Raw genomic sequence first — 20,234 nt, 5'->3', positions numbered from 1 at the left:
CTCGCAATGCCGGCTTTAAGTTGACGTTGCGTTATATTCGTTTATTTATTCATAACGTTGTCACTCGACGCCGATCTAAACCTTATATTATTAAATGTAATATATACGCTTTCCACCTCAAATTTGTGTCTTGTCCCTGTACATTATACATTTCCCGATAACAACAAAGTTATGCCGGACGTCTACGTAACTTCATTCGGAAAATATTTTTGAATTGAATTCGCGCGTCTTCCGTTCTGTACCGGAAATTCGTATGTAGTTAATAGAGGAAGTTCCGCTCCTAAGGTTACGGTCGCGACTTTCGTCTATCTAACACCTTTCTTGAGATTGAAAAAGGAGGGACAGACAGTACGAATTTACGGGTCTACAAATTTCTTAATTACATCGTAAAAACGGATGCGAGTTATCTCGGAAAAGCTTTAGAACATCGGTGATATCTTTCAGATTTTATTCACCTCGATAACGCCCGAATAGGGAGCAGTTTCTATTAAAAGATCTCCCGGAAGGCACGTTCCTCGGTGTCGGTTGCCAGTATCTAAAAACCAATCGATCATACACTCCCGCATTAAAAAAGTAATTCGCTTTTCGAGCGGCTCACACGCTACTTAGTTTCAATAAGTTCGTGTAGCGCGCCATTTACTCAAAACATAATAATAAAATATAAAGCTTAAAGTATCTTTCACGTATGCAAAGTCTGTCGAGTATTGCGAGAATGTATCTTGACCCGTGGATTATGTAGAGGTTCCGGCTGTCCGGGCCACGTGGATAAATTCGTTTAAATTAATAAAAGCTATTTTCTAAAACGTGACGATGTGGCCTACGATACGCGTAACAGAAGAGAAAACCCGAACAGCCGATCATCGATAGGTCTAAAAGGGCAAAAAATGCCTAAAATTGCCAAAGCGTGATATAAGTAATAAAAATAATTGGGAAATTCGATGCATTATATTAACAAGTTTTATTCTATTACTTTGGCTGTTTTTTGTTTGTTTTCTTTCGCATTTTTGCGTATTTATTTCTATGCGCGTTATGATAATTATAAAATTTGAAATTAAACTTATAAAATATCGTATAAAATGTTAATTCGGATCAATTTATAATAATCCAGCAACGAGTTGCTCAATTTTCCCGGCTATATTTAAAACTTTAGTGACGCCATCTTTTATCATATTTTATTAAAAACGTTTTATATTTTTAACTATTATAAAATGGCAAAAAGCTTAATTTTGAGGGTAGGGACGAGTTTTATAGAAAAAAAAAATTGTAAATGCTAATAACCAGTAAAATCGTCATTAAGTCCTACCGTAGTAAAGATACGCACGACCCCCTTTATCTCCCCACCCCTCGATTTTTAGGGCAGCCTCTGGTTTGGCCCGTGGAAAAAGTTTTCTCGCCAATTCGGCCCGGGGGCAGAAACTGTTGGCTACCCCTGTATTAAACCCTGGTCCCTCCTCATCGCGCAGCTTGCCCAACCTATTTCGCACTCGTTTAAAAAACGCCCTGTTAATTCCCACAGAACGGAAAGAGGAAGAAAAGAAAAAAAATATTACAATGTAATTATAAGAGTAATTTTTCTGGTACAGACTTTTGTTGTTAAAACTATTTTATACAATTAAAAAAATTTTTTTACTAAATAAACTTAAATAATTCACATATAAATTGTACTTGGTTAATTTTTACGTAAAAGAAACACGAATATTATCACTTTCTGAAGATTTTAATTCGCTAGAATCTACCGACCTGTCGGAAAAATAAAATTTTGCAAATTTACTAATACACTAATATTTAATCACCGGAATGTTTGTTAGCAAAGAGAGAAAGTACTGTATTCAAATAATGTGCGCGAGAACTTTCTAGACCCTCGTAACAGTTTATACACGAATGAAAACAATGACTTCGAATATACAGTATTTAATTTCATTACGTTATTAAATTCTGTACTTAATTTTATTTTTGTTCGCCAGATGGCAGCACGGGTTCCGTGTTAGCTTATAACAACATAGTCCCGTGAGGAGTGTGCATCGACGTCGTTATACAGTATTTTGTCGGACCCGACACCCGAGTCGATGAGAAAGTCAAAAATTTGTTGACGTATTTGTTTCCATTCTTATAATATAACTTGAAATGTTACCGTATGTTCCAAAATGAAAAGTATTACAATCAATACAAGTACAGATTACAGCTGTTCATCACGCAGGAACTCGATCATTCAAATCGCACAATACAACAAAATATTGAAAATATGCTACAGACTCTCGAATCGGATCCTCTGATCGCTGGATCATTGACCGAATCCTGGTTAAGAAGCTACCTACAGTTTACGTCAGACAACAGAATTAATTCTTTTATCAATGAATATAATCTTACAAATTTTTTTCATTTTGCGAAAATTATTTTTACGCATTCCAGAAGTCAAAAGATTCAGACAAGACATCGCTTTCGATGCTTCCTTCACCAGAATCATTTCCACTCGTTTCTTAATTCAAACGAACGTTACAAACAACGGAAGTCATTTCTACAATCAATTTAAACATTTTCAAGAAAAGATGAACACTTTCCCATTCACCATTGTCCTGTATCATCCATTGTTTTACTATTTCGATATAAATGACGCCATACCTACGACAACAATTCAGACTTTAGGTATTGTGTCGTTCACCGTTTCTATTATATCTGCCATGCTGTTACCAAACGTCATTTTGCATCATTTGTATGATATTCTGCGTAATGTCGGTTAGCGTGGGAGTTTTGGGCTTCATGTTCATTTTTAACCTCGAAATCAACATCGCTTCCTTCTCTGTTCTCATTATCGTTATCGGATATTCTGTCGATTACACGGCTCACGTTTCCAGTGCAAAAGAAAGTAGTCCCGAGAAACGTTTGGAGAATGCAATACGTTCGACAGCACTTCCGATTATACAAGGAAGCGTCACTACCATTCTTGCCATTGTAACACTGTTGAACGTTTCGGAGAAAGAAACCTTGTTAGCGATAAAAATTATCATTTTAGCCCGCGTAATCGCTGGAATTCACGGACGTACATTTGTTCCAATAATTATTTCGATGATCGACAGAATTTTTCAGAAATGTGTTTATTTTAAATCCAAGTGTAAAAGTTCGAACTCATTAGCCCTAATGGTTAATAAAAGTGTAAACTTGACCGACAGGAATAAGTAGAATCAATAACAATTATATTAGAAACAATAGTTTATGATACTTCTAATATGTTTATGTTTAATAATTAAATGAAGTTTTTATACGATTTTTATTCCAATTGATATTTATGGATGTAATGTAAAATATGTTTAAAGTAATATCTCATTACGCAGAATGAAATTGAAATAAGATAGTAAAATACAACGTAGATAAAATATGTTCTGAAAACTGAAACTAAAAAAAGCTGATAAAAAAGTTCTGAACACTTTATATATTTAATTTGACTTAACTACAACAGCTGTTAGAAAATCTACAGCTTTCGAAACATATTTTGTACGAAATGTATGTAAAAATGTACAAAAGATTTTTATACATTTCACGCGGTTTATAAGTATAAAGATACTACTGAATGTCAGGTTACAAAACCGAAATTGTTTCGATTTCGGATAGCGGAATCGATGGGATTCATTCCAGTTTTCCAAACATCATCGTTCCAAACGTCGTCAATTAATTAACATCCGTCTGTTAATGATATATGTAGAAATTTGTAAATAAACTATAGTTTATAAACATTACGTTTTCGACTTGCCGGTTAATTTGTTTCTAATGTTTCTGCTTAAAGGTTGAATCGCACTATCAGACAAGAAAGGACTGAATTCGGATCGGCGGCGACGAGACAAATTACTATTTTATTAAATTGTATTCGCACTAATTTTATTGTCGACGAGAAGGAATGTTAGTCGTGTCTTCGCGGTGCCGGTACTGTACAGTGTACTGTAAACGATTTTTCAATTCGGAATCGTCCCCTTGGCGTCGTAAAGATGCAAAATGAACCGTGAAAATTCAGTAGAATTTGTAGGTGAACATCCAGAATTTCACCGACGTGTCTCTTTCAATGTATAGCGTTAATAGTGGGAAAGAAAATCTTTGGTTTAGAAATAGGAGGAAACGGAGCGATAAATTTTAATTATAGTTATATTTGAAATTAAGTTTAGAATATTTAATTTTAAATTCTATTGTATAAAAAATTATATTAAACCATGAACGTATTTTCTTGCATTGCACACAGGCAAATTAAGAGGAGAACAGTCTTTCCGCTTTTCTCGTGACGCAAAAGTTGGTGAAATTTTATCTTTCGCGGCGACCGCCGCCAAGACTCGTTTCTATCGGCTAATAACAGTTCGTCTGGTAGTCGCGTGAGAAAATACAGTCGCGTGGTGTTTTAATGGCGGAAAGTTCGACGCGGTTAACCGAGATACCTAACATCGGAATAAAGAGGAAAGGATAATAAATTTAACACAAATTCTACACAAATAATTGTATATAATTTAATTCAAAGAACAAAACAACCGAATCTTACTGAAAATAGTATTCTTTATCGAGGAATAAGCATATTTTGTACACCAGTTCTTTATCGATCCGAGAAAATATCTTTAATCCAAAATCTTCGTTCGAATCTTCGACAAAATCTTCCTAAGTAAGTAAAGCGAGCCGTACAAAACAAAATTTGTAAACGCGTGGGTAGCGACAATATCGGTATCGTTCGCCATCTGGAATACCGAACGCGTGCGCCGAAACGTAAGCGGATAGCCGCTCGTGTGGCTGCGCCGCCGCGCGGCGAATATGCGTTTGCCACACCGCTTTTCTTTGCCGCCCCGCGTGTGTGCACCTGGCTTAGATCTTCTTTGGTACAATCTGAACTTTCGAGCGAGTTACTTATAGTTCGGTGAGACGTAGATATCCTTTTTCTATATATTTGATAACATAGTCGATAATTGGTAAAAATATTTCAATCTTTATTTTTTCTTCGGGAGTATGCTGAGTGTTTTCTCTCGATCCGTCATAACGTGTTAATCTTACGCTTCTTTCTCTGATTCTTGGTTCTGAAAAATTAATTGAAATCTTTGAGAAAGATTTTGCTTTAAAAAAATCATTAAAATCTCTTTTTTCAGATAAATATGATTCCAAAGATTTTAGCTGGCGAACTGCTGCACTCGAGTCTAAACGTTCTGTTTGTTAATTTTTGTTTGCCTCGTATATACGATTTAAAATATCACGCCGAGTGACAGTCAAGAAAATATTATTACATTTTCATACGTGCTTCGTAAGAGACTTAGCTTCTAACTTCCTATCGTTAGATTGCGCGTCAATTTCTGATATTTCTTTTAATACCTTAAAGATTTTGTCATATTCTTCGTACAAAAAGTCAATAGCGCAGTGACGTGCCGTTATTGGAAGCGGTAGAAACGCCGCTTCCCTTGTATTTTTTAAAAAATAAATACATATTGCGCGATTATTTTCATATAATTAAAATTAATATTTTATTATAACCGCATTACAAATTTCTATACTGCGTGTGAAAAAAACGATAAGATTGCTATTGTATATTCGAATATCAGTGGCGGAATGGAACAGTTGTATTGTCAGCTTCTAAACAGCCAGATTATACTAATTCGGGCGTGCGCTTTACGGAGCACCAACCTCACCCGATTTAGCTGGTGGAAGCTACACACTGTTTCACACTATGACCGACTGGGCCGACCGGTCCGACCCGACCGATTTTATAATCGGATCGACTACTAGTAAAAGCATTCACGCTAAGTACGATTATATGTCGGTGGCCGACTCGTAACGACCAATCAGAACGCGTGTTATGGATCAATATACTAGCCAATCGTGGTAAGTTTTTTAAATTAAACAGAAAACGTGGCCGTCGTGAAAAGCGATCTTGCATTTAGATATATCGCGTCATTATTAAATTATTCAATCACGTACAACCTTCAAAGTTTAGTTTCTTGGAAATCTCCGTCCAAGAATTATTTTTTTATGTTGTCTTTATAATCGGCTCGCTGAATATCATAAAGCCACCGATACGTTCTGACTTCGTTTATTAAAGCTTACGAGAAATCTATACTTTTCGCCATTTTCTAACTTCGACGTAGATTGGATGAATCTAAACTCTGATTGGTTATAGCTTCGAAGCTCTCATTGGCTGTAGCTCACCGACTGCTCCGACCCGACTACAAGTACTGTACTTAACTTTAAATCTGTCCGACTGGAACGACTAGTCGGTTGGCAGACTGCTGTTGCCATGGCAACACGACTCGCAGTCGGGCCAGTCGGTCTAGTCGGTCATAGTGTGAAACAGCCCTAAGGGCTGTTTCACACTATGACCGACTTAAAACGCCTTAATCCTCTCCCTCTCCCCCCGCGGGAGAATTTCGAAACATCCCTTCGTAGTGTGCATTCCCATAACATACCCTACTAAAACGCAGATAAAAAGAAAAAATCGCATGTAAAATAGTACAGTAGAAGCCGTTTTCCCGGTTAAGCCTTTGAGTTAGAAAATACAATTGCTGGATACGCCATTAGACACGAAACAAGCCGTACTCGGACCTTTCCTTATTTACTTAAACGAATTATAAAATTCTATTTCAGAATCAAATATAAAAGTGCTGATAATATTATATTTTTACATCAGAAATGATAAAGCGAAGCAAAAACGACAATAATAAGCAATTACGGCAATATAAAATTCGTAGACTATTAAACACATTCGGAGTATCGGAACTGCTTTTTACAAACTCAATTCAACAGTGGAAATGCGGATATTCTCTTTTAATAAGCTCCGCAATATCGCAATCAATTAACAAAGATCAGCATTCTCTAAATCAAACAATATACCGAATTTTTAATATTCTTAACATTCCCTCTTTTCAGCATTATATGTAGTTACCAATACATCTAAATGTTAAACGATTAATTATTCAAAATAAATAAAATAAAATAAAAATAAAATTTTTTTGCCAGTACAATAATGACATTTAGAAAAAAAAAATATATTTTTTGTCTATACATACGTAGATGAATCGTTGTCTATTTTCTATCCCTTCACACTCTGTACGAGGTAATAACAAATTCCACTGGAGAAATCGACCTTTGTACGACTCATCTATGTATGTACAGTAGAGCCTCGATTATCCGACTACCGATTAACCGACACATCGGTTAACCGACCGCCCTAGTCTGCAAATTTCAAATGTCCGCTAGTGATGTGGCGCTACAATATTTGGCTATGTCTTGGCTACTTTAATATTATTTTTACGTGTTTTAGCTGGCAACACTCATTATTGAAAGGGAGCCAGTATTTAAACGAGGCTTAATTTTCTAATTTTTAACGATACAATAGCGACGATTATTATTTAAAAAATTTTTGTTAGGCTTAACATCGATGAAAATTCAACGCGAAGTAGGTTAATAGCGATATAATAATATACTAATATACTAATTACATGGGATATAATAATATACTACACTAATAATGGATTTTTTCATACTTTTCAATTATCCGACCAACACCAGTCCCCAACTGAGTCGGATAATCGAAGCTCTACTGTATAGTCAAAAAAAAATATTTTCTAAATGATTAATTATTCAGTTACGACTCAATAAATATGCGTTGTTCGTCAATAAAACTTACATAAATCTCTCAAATACTCGTTGTCAATTATGTCAATCCGAAGATTTTTCTGTACTCCATCTTTTCCAAAATTGCCAATTTCTAAATAATATGCGTAAACAATACGATATAATAAATATATATAACAGTAGTTCATCTCTAGACTTCGAGATTAACTTAAATAATATCAATAGAAAAGATGCTTATAGAATTTATAATTTTTTGTTAGATTCACTAAAAAAATACTGTGTAATATTTAATTCTTTGATTTACATCGTTGTTTTAAATTCTTAATAATGTATCATTAATTTACTTTATGTTTGTATTGTCTAAATTCACCAAATAACGTTGTTGTTACTTAAGTGGTCTTGCTAGCCGTGTTACTTTATAATTAATACACTTGTATGCAATATCTATAATAATCGTGTAAACCAAAATAATAATTGTTTTTGTCAAATTGTATTCCCCTTAATAGGGAAATAAAATTTATTATATTATTTTTTCCTGTTGCGAAATTTTTAATAATTATTTCCAAGTGATTTAATAAGTATTTACAATTTTTTGACTTTTGAACACAAGATTGTGTTATTAATTAATTAAACACTTGGCTTTTTTCCATCTTTATTCACTTGATACGGGTACTTCTACACGTTTCGGGCACTTAGCCCCACATCAGTCAACTAACAAGAAAGAACATATACAATATCGGATTATTAAATTTTACAAAAAGTAAATTATACAAATAATTAATTACAAGTAAAAAGCTTCTTTGGTAGAAAAGGTTTCTATTAGGTTGTACTCGTCTAAAAATCAAAGAATTTCTTCTATTTAATATATTCTTTTATTCAGTTGATATTTTCTTTATAATTATTGACATTTCTATCGTAATTGAATGCATTCCGCTCGAATTGATGAAAGGAAGAATTTTTCTAAACATAGGCCTAAGGACAAAAGATAAACAATATGATACGGAAACTATTCAAACAAATTTAATGACAAAGAAACTAATTATTTGATAAACTTAACACTAACACCCATTTTCATATTATTATGGTAATAGATTAATTTACTCGTTAACCTTTGATACACTTCCAGTATAACTTTCTTTAAATGCCCATGGCTCTGTTTATAGTTGTCTCGAGGCCTGGCGACGAGTGGGGTGAATGAGGCGGAAGGCGTTTCAGGCTGGACGAAACCTCGAGTAATTGAATTTTTATACTTTATTCGGATACGCAACTTCCAATGAGTTAGTCGGAAATTTTCACGTATTTCACCGGCATTGTAAACACCAGCAGATTGTGTATAAGGCAGTTTGTCAGGTTTATTGGAGTTGGAATTTAATATATTAACGGAAAAGAAAAAAAACAAACGAAGACAAGGTTACAAAAAATTTTAGAGGATATAAAAGTCATTACTCTTCTTCGTTTCCGTCATTACTGAGATTTTGAGATTTTTATCGCTGTTATAAGATCTTTAACGCTTCCAGCCATGTCAGAACTTTAATTTACTTTAATATAAGTATAATGGCTGTTATAGTCTACATAATAGAGGAAAAGTTTGGCCAACGGTTATATAATGACTTTTAAGCATTTTACATTTTTATACACGAGAAATGAAAAAAACAAAACAAAACTCTGGATTTTTCGCCCTCCGTGTATGGACGTTAGTGCTGTGGCGTAGCGTAGGAGGGCGGCAGGGGCGGCCCGCCCCGGTCGGTACTTTTAGGGGACGGCAAAATTTCATAATAAATAATAATAACATGTTGTAAAAATTTCAACCATTTTATTTCATACTTTTGTCGCACCTACGATTCGGACCGATTGAAATGTGCACGGAATTTTTCATTACTTATTCTGTGACGAAACTGAATTTTAGTCTTTTAAATTGAGATACCTAAATAAGGGGACTGCGAAATTTTCATCCGTCCCGGGCGGCAGACACCCACGGTACGCCACTGCGTTAGTGTATGGGGGCACGATTTTGTTCACCCTATTTGAAGCTTAAAAACTGCGCTTATAATGAAAACTTTCTGAAATTTTGCGGGCAGGTTTCCGTATCAAGGGTAGCGATACTATTAAATTTTTGTGGTTAAAGGTCAAGGGGTGGAGATAAAAGGGATCTCGCGTCGTGTCTGGAATAGGGTCGGACTTAGGGTCGACTTTACTAGCTACAGTATTAGCATTTATAATTCGTATTTTTTTTTTGTTATAAAACTCATCAAAATTAAGCTTTTTGCCATTTGATAATAATTAAAAATATAAAAAGTATTTTTTAAAATGAAATCGCTTAATAGATGGCACCACACGCACTACCTTAAAGCGGAGGTCGACAACAATAAAAATTTTAAAATTTACGGTGAGCGAATTGCGCAATCTTTGAAAAAAACATGACAATGTTGTAATAAATACAGAAAATAATTATCTTTTGAAATATGTATATTAATACAAAATAAAGATTATGCACGCGCGTAATAACTGAAAAATGAAAATTAAAAGTACGTATATAAATTAACAAAATAAAATTAAATAAAGTTACAACTATGTATAATTGCTCGTGCCTGACTATAATACTAGAGGACGCCGCGTTTTCCACCCCTGCCGTAAACCGCGCGTAATTCTAAAATCAACTGGCTCGCTTCTCTGCGGGAGAAGCTTAACAGTGCTTCTGGGTATCGACAGATGGCACTGGGTGTAATCGTATTATTACGCATTCATTGTTGGCGTTTTAGTATCTTTTATATTATTAAGTAACGAATTGTCCTTAATATCGAGTTATTGTTAGATAATTCTAATAAAAATTTAAACGAACCTTCCAACTCTGTAACTTATTAAGAATTTCTATTCATTTGTATTGTATATTGTGTAAAAAGCTACACTTACGCTGTGATGGGTTTTGTGATAACAAATTTAATTTTCAGACCGCCCGCTTTCGCAACAATGGCGTACTGATACTTATTTTGTCAACCCGTATGTAGTATTAGAATTAATTAACTGTTATCCGGGTGATAACGGAACTGTAAATAATTAGAATCCGCACATTTACGTGTTACGATTTGTTAAAGATGTTCGGGAAAATGTACAGTTTCGACTCCTCTAAACAATCCATGATGAAATGGGAATGCGTGTATCTAATCATAATACACGCCAGTGCATCCCGCCACTGAATGGGCACGTAAATCTCAAACCTTGCGACGATACAGTAATTCTTTTTACGTGTAGTATCCTACTACTCATTAATGAGAATTTTAATTATAATACTATTGTAATATGTAGAAAATATTCGTGTCGAAGTTTTTTAAGGGTTTATAATAATATTGTGAACCGATTGTCGGAGTTTTTGTCCGTTGTTTAAAACCTTCGATTACGCCTACTGCCATCTATCGGCACCCGGATGCACTGGTAGGTTGCGGCCGCAGAAAGGCAAGCCATTGGTTTTAGAATTATGCTTAAACCGCTTAAACAACAGACAGTAGATAATCCGGTTAGGGAGGGGAGCAGGATTTTTTGCCGACAGCTTTTGTTCACTGGGAACGCCGCGGTTAGTATTCACACAAAAACGTGTAGGCCCGTAAAACTGATGATGTAACTCGACTTGTAAATATAAATTAAGACCTTACCGAGTATATTTAAATTCAGAAGAAAAACTGTCGAACCTTTTCCTAATAAATATAAAAAATTACGTTTAATACGATCTAAAATTGTACGATCAATTTTTATTTTCTAAATAAAAATTCAGAAGCTTCTGTAAAATATATTTTCTGAATAAATTCGTTAAAAATGTCTTAAATTCTTACAAATTAATATCGATTCATTAATAAGTAATACAATTTATTTACAAGAATAAAATATTTAATAGTTACGAAAGCTTTGAATTATATTGTGAACTGATTAAACAGTATTTTTAAAATGTATGTCTTTCTTAATTTTAAGTTTCTTTTGAAAGCCAAAGTTTTGATATTCAATTTGACCTAAGTCGAATGTATACGATAATAAAAATATCTTACCGGTATTCGGACGAACACGTACCGATGAAATAATAACGAACCGATTTCCAGCTAGGTTTCCACACAACCACGATTATTGGCTATGGCAGTGTGCTAATTTAATTAATTAATCGCCCCAAAAAGTACATCCCCCGTATACTTTTACACCAGTATCGACATCAGTCAGGAAGCGCCATTTGAATTTGCACGTTTTTAAATAAAGTGACGCAAATAGGACAAATCATCTGACGGAACATCGTCTTATATACTTTAGAAACGATTTTGGCGAATAATAAAAACACTCGGTTGTTTGTAATGCTCTGCTATAATTATAAAAAGGAAAGAACGAGAAAACAATTTGTGAGTTAAGCTTTTCAATAAATAGAAAAAATTGAATGAAGGAAAACAAGTGGAGGAAAAATAACCTCCATAAATTAATTAGCGTGTAAGATCGATGGCAGATAACGTCGATTTTGGCTTTGTAAAATGAAGAAACTTTGGAAATACGACTACGGATTTCCAAAGTTTTTTACATGTTGGTATAAGGAATACTTTACGCGTCGTTACTAGTAAATATCCGTTGCGCACGTATTTTGCTGTAACTTTTCAACCCTTTAACTCTTCCGGTGCAATGGGTCGAATAAAAAGATGTTGTGTAAAAACAATATGGATATCGATATAATTTGTAAGTTCAACGTCAAAAAAATCCGAATAAGTAACAATCTAATAGATATTTGAAGCGGAAATAAAAGTACATATAAAGTGTTTTTTTGTTCAACGTTAACTGTGTATAGTTAGTACTCAATTCTTCCTCTCGGTGGTACTAACCCGCGTATAACGCCGTGGTTTATCCTGGAAATCGTATACACTTTTACGTAAAAGTATATAATTTAGTGCTGGTGTTGGTTCTTCTAGTTATATAACGCGATTCGTATCTTTAAAATCATAATGACATAGCCAATGTGATACTTTTCGCTTTTATTCAGTCAATAATAGCCAAGTCCACCGTAGCCCAGTAAATTATCCACTCGGCTACCGGTGGAGTTGGCTGTGTAAAGTTTTTCGGATTCTTCGTACGTGTGTAACATGTAAATAGGGACGATAAATTTGATAAGTGTGGGACACATAACGCAACAGATGGGCTATCTGCTGAAAGGACTTTCTATAGGTTGTGCACGCATTAAGAAGGCGGTTTTATTCGCTCGGACACTAGCGATCCCGTTTGAGTGAAAAAAGTAGGTAGTATTAGCCGATCAACAGCTTTACGATATTAAAATTATCCATAAAATAAATATTGTTTACAAAGGTTTATCGATATCAAGGGTTAGATGAAGCCGTAAATTTGAATTGGAGTCGATTTCTAAAATAGAAAAACAATCGATATTTTGCAGACTGAATGACGTTAAATAGAAATTATAATTTTTTAAAAACATTTTTGTTCTAATTACGGATGGCTAAGAGACTCGTTAACGCGTAATAATCTGAATTAATTTTATTGCCGTCGTGTTTATTGCCGTACTAAAAGACATCGTATACTAATTGTTTCTCGAGGTGGTGCTCTCATAAAGAGTAACTCGCTGTTAATAAAATATGCCACATTTAAGAAGCTTCACGTCTTAAAGTGAAGAATCCTTAACCATACCAACAAGAAAATAATAATGATTTTTGTATCACGTAAGACTGCCGTAGGTTCGTAATATCTGCTTTTTCCCGTCAGATATATAGGCCTATTAAAAGCCCTTTAATTCGATACGACAGGACTTCATTTATATTGCGTAATGCCGAATAAACGAACTCCCGCTAGGTTATATATAGGCCTATATATACGAGTAGGCCTATGCATTATACTGTACGTAAACTCTTTCCATTACTCTTACTATGAATTAGTTTTGAATTCGCAATTAGATTTCCGAAAATAAGTTAGTTTCGAGTAAAAGAGAATTCGAAATTTAATAAAATTACCGCATTCCAAGTTATTTATTATTATTGAAAAGTTTAGGTAAAATTTAAGTAAATGCGTATAATTTCTCGCTTATTTTCTGCCGGTGTTTTTATACACAACGCCCTTCGTTATTAAACTTAAATGTTTTATTTAAACGTCGTTAAAATATCAACATATTTACCCAAATTTCATTTGTAATTTCTCATTTTTCCGAATTAACCTCGATTAATATGGCGATATTATTATATACTGTATAGTAAAATACATAATTAGTAAAAGTCATGGCATTAGTTAATTAAAATATACGACGTTATAAATTATTATATAGGCCCTATAAATTAGTCAATTCTTGATTATCATCCATACGCGTATATTATTCAGTAAGAAAAACCTACATTATTAAATTTTTTATTCACTATTTATGCTGATCGTAGTTTTTCATTTTTCTAAATCGTTTCTACGTAACACCGACGTTTTCCTTTTAAAATTTTCCTCGTGTAATAAAAAGTTATTGCGTAGTTACATCTTTCTTGTTAATCAAAGTTGTTTAATCTTTCCACGTTCCGTACGGGAGAGGTCTATTTTTTATGAACGATTCCATTCCTAACTTCTGTTTATCTTTTCTCTAGCCATTCGTTTGTCTTCGAAACAGTCTCTCTACTCTCTCACTCTAAATTTCAATGTTCTGTTTGGTAAAATATATAAAACGGACTATTAAATTTTATATTTTTCACACGTCGTTCCAATACAGAAAACAGATTTAAACACCCGCTGTATACAGAAGCCGGTACATGTGCGTGACATAAATATTATTTATTTGTTTCTCAAGCCAGTTTTCGGAGAAATTCTAATAAATTGATGATAATAAATGTCGGATTAAAATTAGAACGAGGCCATTTTACTCGAAATTAAATAGCTATTATTATAACTTTTGCTTTATTTTCATAGTATTACCGTATCACTCTCGTGCTCATTGTTTTGGATTTTAACTATTATGTAATATATAGGCTAAATACTGTATATTTCATAATAGTTAAAATAGTTAGGCTACTGTATGTCGACAATTAGCAACTGTCGTTCCAATCAACATCTTCCAGGTAGTAATAACTAATTACGTTGTCTTCTTGTAAACGATTGGCTTCTTCGACCCTACTTCTCACTAAAAACATTCGCTTCTTGACTTTTATAGCCGCGTCATAGTTATTTCTAAATAATTAAAATAGTGTGAAAAATACTATAATGGTGAGTGTAAAGTTGATAATGTAAAACTATATGCTCAGTTAATAAAATGAATGAAATAAACTAAAAATAAATGATAATTACATTATGAAAAAAGAGTTACCTGGGGATACTTTTACATCCTTATTATTAATTATTTTATAAATACATAAACTATCGAATAAAATAGATGAAATCTGTAAGATTAAAATTGATAGATTATAAAATATTTAAGGTTTAAAACATTAAATAATAATAATAATAATTATTAAAATAGATTTATATAAATAAATAAAAGGAAAAAATGTTAAATGAAATAAAAGACTAACAAAAAAATTAAAAATACATCATTTAAAAATTAATTTAACATATAAGTTTAGAAAAGTTTGAATTATAAAAACGCTTTAATAAAATAGTAAACCTTTAGGTTAAAAGTGTCACCTTTTCTGCCCTTTTCAACAAATAAAGAAAGACACTTTTATACTATGACTCGTTACAACTACTTAACGTCTTAAATAGACTTTTGCTCAAAAAGTTAATGCAGATTAATCAACTTTTACACTTACAGTTATACTGACTTTTATTCTATTTTAATCATTTTTAATAATTTTTCTTTTGCTTTTACCGAATACCAAAGTCCACCTTCTGTGTAGTCTGCCACCAAAGAGAGGTCTAGATCCGAAATGCATCTTGCAGAGTGACTATGACATATATTTGATTTGTTCATCAAAATGAAATGCTTTCCCGTACGATAAGTCCTTCAATTATCAATGTACAGTACAGTACAATACGATTAAATTGTTAGTAATATTTGTTCGTTAAGTCGGATATATTGAGCCAGCAAGGATGTATACGGGAGACGGACGAAACTTCTACACATCTTTACCCCACGAAGACTACAGACGCACAACACATGTTACAGGGGGACACACACATGTTACATAAGGGACACACGTGTTACATCAGTAGTAATAACTTAGAGGGTCATTGTCAACTAGAACAAACAAACAGTGCCCTCGTATGTCACACTATACCTGTCAGAGGACCAAGAGATAAACTTTTTCACACGTAACAGCCACGTTCCTAACATAAATAACAGGAAGCATCGAGTAAATTTAAATCTAACCGTTTATAATTAATTATAACTTCCAGATATTTCATAATCGAAGTCTGTCGATCCGAAAACAATATTAGCAAACAATTTTTATTCAAATAAAAACAATAGTTGTGTTTTTTATGATTAATTTGTAAATCATCGTTATTAACATAAACAACCTTAGGATCTACTTACGGTTTTGAGTATCTCGATCTCCGAAGTAACGTAATAACTAGGTTATCGGCGAATATAGTTACACTCTCTTCCGGAAGTGTAGGGCAAACATATTATATAGAGAAGGGTGGGTCTTTGTTCCTCCTTTTCATTTAATACATCGAAGCGATCGGAAGAACACTCGAGATATTTCTGTAGTCACTTCGAATATATTCGATTTTGCTTAATTAATTTTCGCGTAGGATAATATTTTCCTTTTCATGATTGAAAGTAAAGATAAGAAGTAAGAGAGCCGAACAGCCTATCCTAAATACAATACATCAAGGTCAAACGGGCGAATGCCGGCGGCGAGTCTGTAAAAGCGCTGTCATTATATGAAATGATTTCCTCTGTTTTCTGTATTAAAAGATTATGTGGCAAAAGTATTTTTCTGATTAATGTGAATTTACTTACTATGGTTATTTCCAAACGCATTACAGTTCTAGTATAGATTGTAATTTCCATTATTTTAGCCATACACGAGAGCATTTTTTCCAACGATAGTTATCAGACAGGAATTAACTTTCTAGACCGGTTACTAAGAATTATCGTTTAATTCGTATTAACCCGTTTAATTTGAATTCATTAAAAGTTAACCGATTACTACCGATTATCTTATAATAAATAAATGACGTAATCGCTATTTAGCCTATGTTCTTTTGTTTTTTTTTTTTTTACTTGTTTATCAGATAAGTTTTTCCAGCTGATGGTAATCATTTGACATTAATTTTTTTAACAAGTATTTTGGGAATATTTTTTCTTAGCAATTATCGAAAGATCTTCTTTGGTACAAATTAACGTAAATTATAAAGGTATTCAATCGCTCGGCTAATTGTAAATTCACAACGTGAAAAAGTGAATATTATTGTGTTTCGTAACGGTTTAATGAATCCGCGTCTACTTTCTCGTGGAGCTTGACGCTAGTTCTCGTCATTGTTTTATTCGACACAAAGAGAATTAACGAGAAGGTGATTCGAAATAAATTGTAAGTAAAAAGTTCAATTCACGCGAATCTGCATCTACGTAACATCGACAGTTTCTCTTTTCGAAAGTGTTTGACTTTGGTAAAACAGAGATAATAATACACCGCTGGGTGAGAAATCGGAATGAACTGGCGCTTCCAAAGAAAAAAATGGCTGATTTTCTAGATGAATGAAAACAGAATGACAAATAAATCGTATCGTCAATTATTTAAAACAAAATAAATAGTTTTTATTTGTAATCTTCTTCTACTTTAACGGTCTTACCTCTCCGTGTATTTCTGTCCTTCGCATCCCCTGTCTTTAATTAACATTTCTCATATCCTCTTCAACGTCCTCTCTCCACCTCCTCTGTTGTCTATCTCTGTTTTTTTTTCTTCCACCCCTAAATTATATGCGCCTTGTATTATGTTCTGCAGTTCTCTCCTTAAGACAAGTTTAAATCATCTCAGTCGTAATTTTGCTATTTTGTCTGAGACACATACAATACAACTGCCAGCTCTCTTCTACTGTTCTCACTCCTCCTTTAATTTTTAAGTGAAATCCCAGCCAACCACCGTAATATTCTCATTTCTGTTCTCATCAACATCATCTCCTCAGTCTTTCTTAAAGTCTACCTCTTAAAAATTTTCAAACAAAATACCATTAAGTGGAGCTTTATTCTTTTACTTAAAAACATGGTTATTTTTTATATTTATTAAATTTAATTTATAAAATAAAAACTAAACACGTATACAATTTACTGCATGTTTAAAAAATTTTTAATTATTCTTTTGTTATATTTTAGAATAATTAGTTACATTTTATTAAAATTTAAAGTACGTTATTTATATTACATCCAGGATTTAGGGTATTTATTTGGAATTGCGTAAATTCCATAAAATTAGTGTCATTTATGTACATTGTGATACCGAACGAGTTCTTCAGTGGCCACACAGTACATAGTATAAATTACCTCCGTCACATTATTCAGTTCAATTTTCAAAGTCAGGTGTAATGCTTTTTGATGATTCTATGATCAAAAATTCGTTATAGTTTTATACATTTCTTAAAATAGCATTTAATGTACTTCCGGAAATATAATAAATGCTATTGTGTTCGGAGCTGGATGAAACATGAGTATTTTCATCAATTGTTCAGAATGATTCCTGTTTTACTACAAGTATAATGTGTCCAAGTTAACTCTTTTCTGTTTTGGTCCTGTGCCTCTTTGTTTATTACATAAGTATGTATGATAAATATTCATTAATCAATTATTTTTCTTTCCCTGTCGGAGATTGATCGTGTTATGTCACATCTATTCCCTTCCTGCAGTCGATCGTGGTGTTTCGTTTCCCAAATATTAACGTAGCATTCGACATATAAAATATATCCTAAATCACCACACAGAAAGCGGAAATGTATTCTGAAGCAAATAACAAATCTAACGGCATTTTTGGTTAAAAATTACGTTGCTAATATTTTTACGCACTACACTCGAAACGGCTACGTTAACGCGCGCATGAATGCTGACAACGAGGATAGTCCGGCGCATGGTGTTAACTGTTTAAAACAATAATGCAAAGCGTGGTATAATATTTCGATTTATTCCTCTATTCTTTCATTAACATTTTTTTTAAACGCAATATCCGTTTGGCACCTGTCCCTGATATGCTGGGAGAGATGCTGCCGGCATTGAATAAAAACTTGTTATCAGAACTCTAACAGAATTTGATTTATTATGGTGGATAAATCGCAATAATGTAACTTAATGCAATGGTCAGAAGGAACTTGGCCAAATCTAAAAAATAAACCAGGCTACAGCATAATATTTCTGCGTTGTTTAGTCTATGTCACATACTTTTAAATTAGTATCGTGTTTTTTCTTTATCTTTTCCTTCTTTGAAACTTTCCTCGCTTCATTTGGCTCCGGTACAACTAAGATTTCCGATTGTAAATTATTGTCATTAGCCCAAGAAAAAACAAGCCTACATAAATAGAAGAAACATGTAAATACAACAATAATACAAGACACGAGTAATACAAATCTTACGCACGAGCGCTCAGTGTTGCGAGGCAGTAAACCCGTTATAGGCCTATATGACCTTACCGGGCTGTTTGTTACTATTAATTGTTGCTACAATAAAAAATAAAACTTATTGTAAAAGAATAAAACGACATGATTTGCTGTACATCAAGAAATATTAAGTAAAAGTTTGCAACGTAATACAACAGAAACTAATAAAGTAAGTCGTGGCAGAAACTCTAGCGACGGCAGCGAACTGCGTCATCAGATTCGTCACTACCGATTTTGTTACAGATGAAGCACCCCGAACACGAAAAAGTAGCTGCCGCGCACAGTTCAAATGGACGCCGCGTATTTAAAATAAACTCAGCTGTACGCTTAAGTTAACCCGTTATACTAATAAAGCGCATCTCAAGCGAGACTGGATATAAAGTTATATTTATTAAAAAGAAAATAATATTTAACAAAACACTGGACACCGATCGTACTTGTTATCACGTTTCGGGAGGAATAAAATGTATTTTTATAGACAGGAGATCCATCAGTCCGTCGCGAGTAATTTTAGACCACAGTTATTTTCTGATAGTATTATATTCACAGTGTAAAATAAATTAGGTTCGCTCGTATCTTCTTCTTACAGAAATATTTGAAACACTTAACTTAATAATTGCATTAAACAAATTACAGCATATTGTAATACAGAAAAGTAATACTAAACGTTAGCTTTTAACGTAATAAATTTATTTTATAATAAATGTTAATGAGTGCCAACCAATATATATACAGTAGAACCTCCATTATCCGGACCTCCATTATCCGGATTTTCGATTATCCGGATTGTTCAAAATAAACAAAAATTTTACGAATTTGCTGATTCGCACTTGGCAAATTATGACATTGTTTATGTACGTAATGGAATGCATAATTTTTTTGTTTCAACAACGTCTCACCCAGCACAGTGGTAGTAAACTCTTAAATATATTTTACGTAGTAATAAAAATATAACTTGACATACGTATTTATAAATAATTTATATTCAAATTACATCATTTCTATGACCAAGGGTAACGTAAGGCATGGACGAAGTGGGCCACTGCCTATGCCTCGCGGTCCGAAGGGCCTCGCGCCTCGCGCCTCGAAGGTTTACGCATTATTTAAAAGCCGCGAACGCGACGAAAAAATT

Source organism: Centruroides sculpturatus, unplaced genomic scaffold (assembly GCF_000671375.1).
Source record: "Centruroides sculpturatus isolate CEXI.00-Female unplaced genomic scaffold, Cexi_2.0 scaffold1054, whole genome shotgun sequence".
Lineage (NCBI taxonomy): Eukaryota > Metazoa > Arthropoda > Arachnida > Scorpiones > Buthidae > Centruroides > Centruroides sculpturatus.
The sequence above is the reverse complement of the archived record's forward strand: the minus strand, read 5'-3'. Positions refer to the sequence as shown.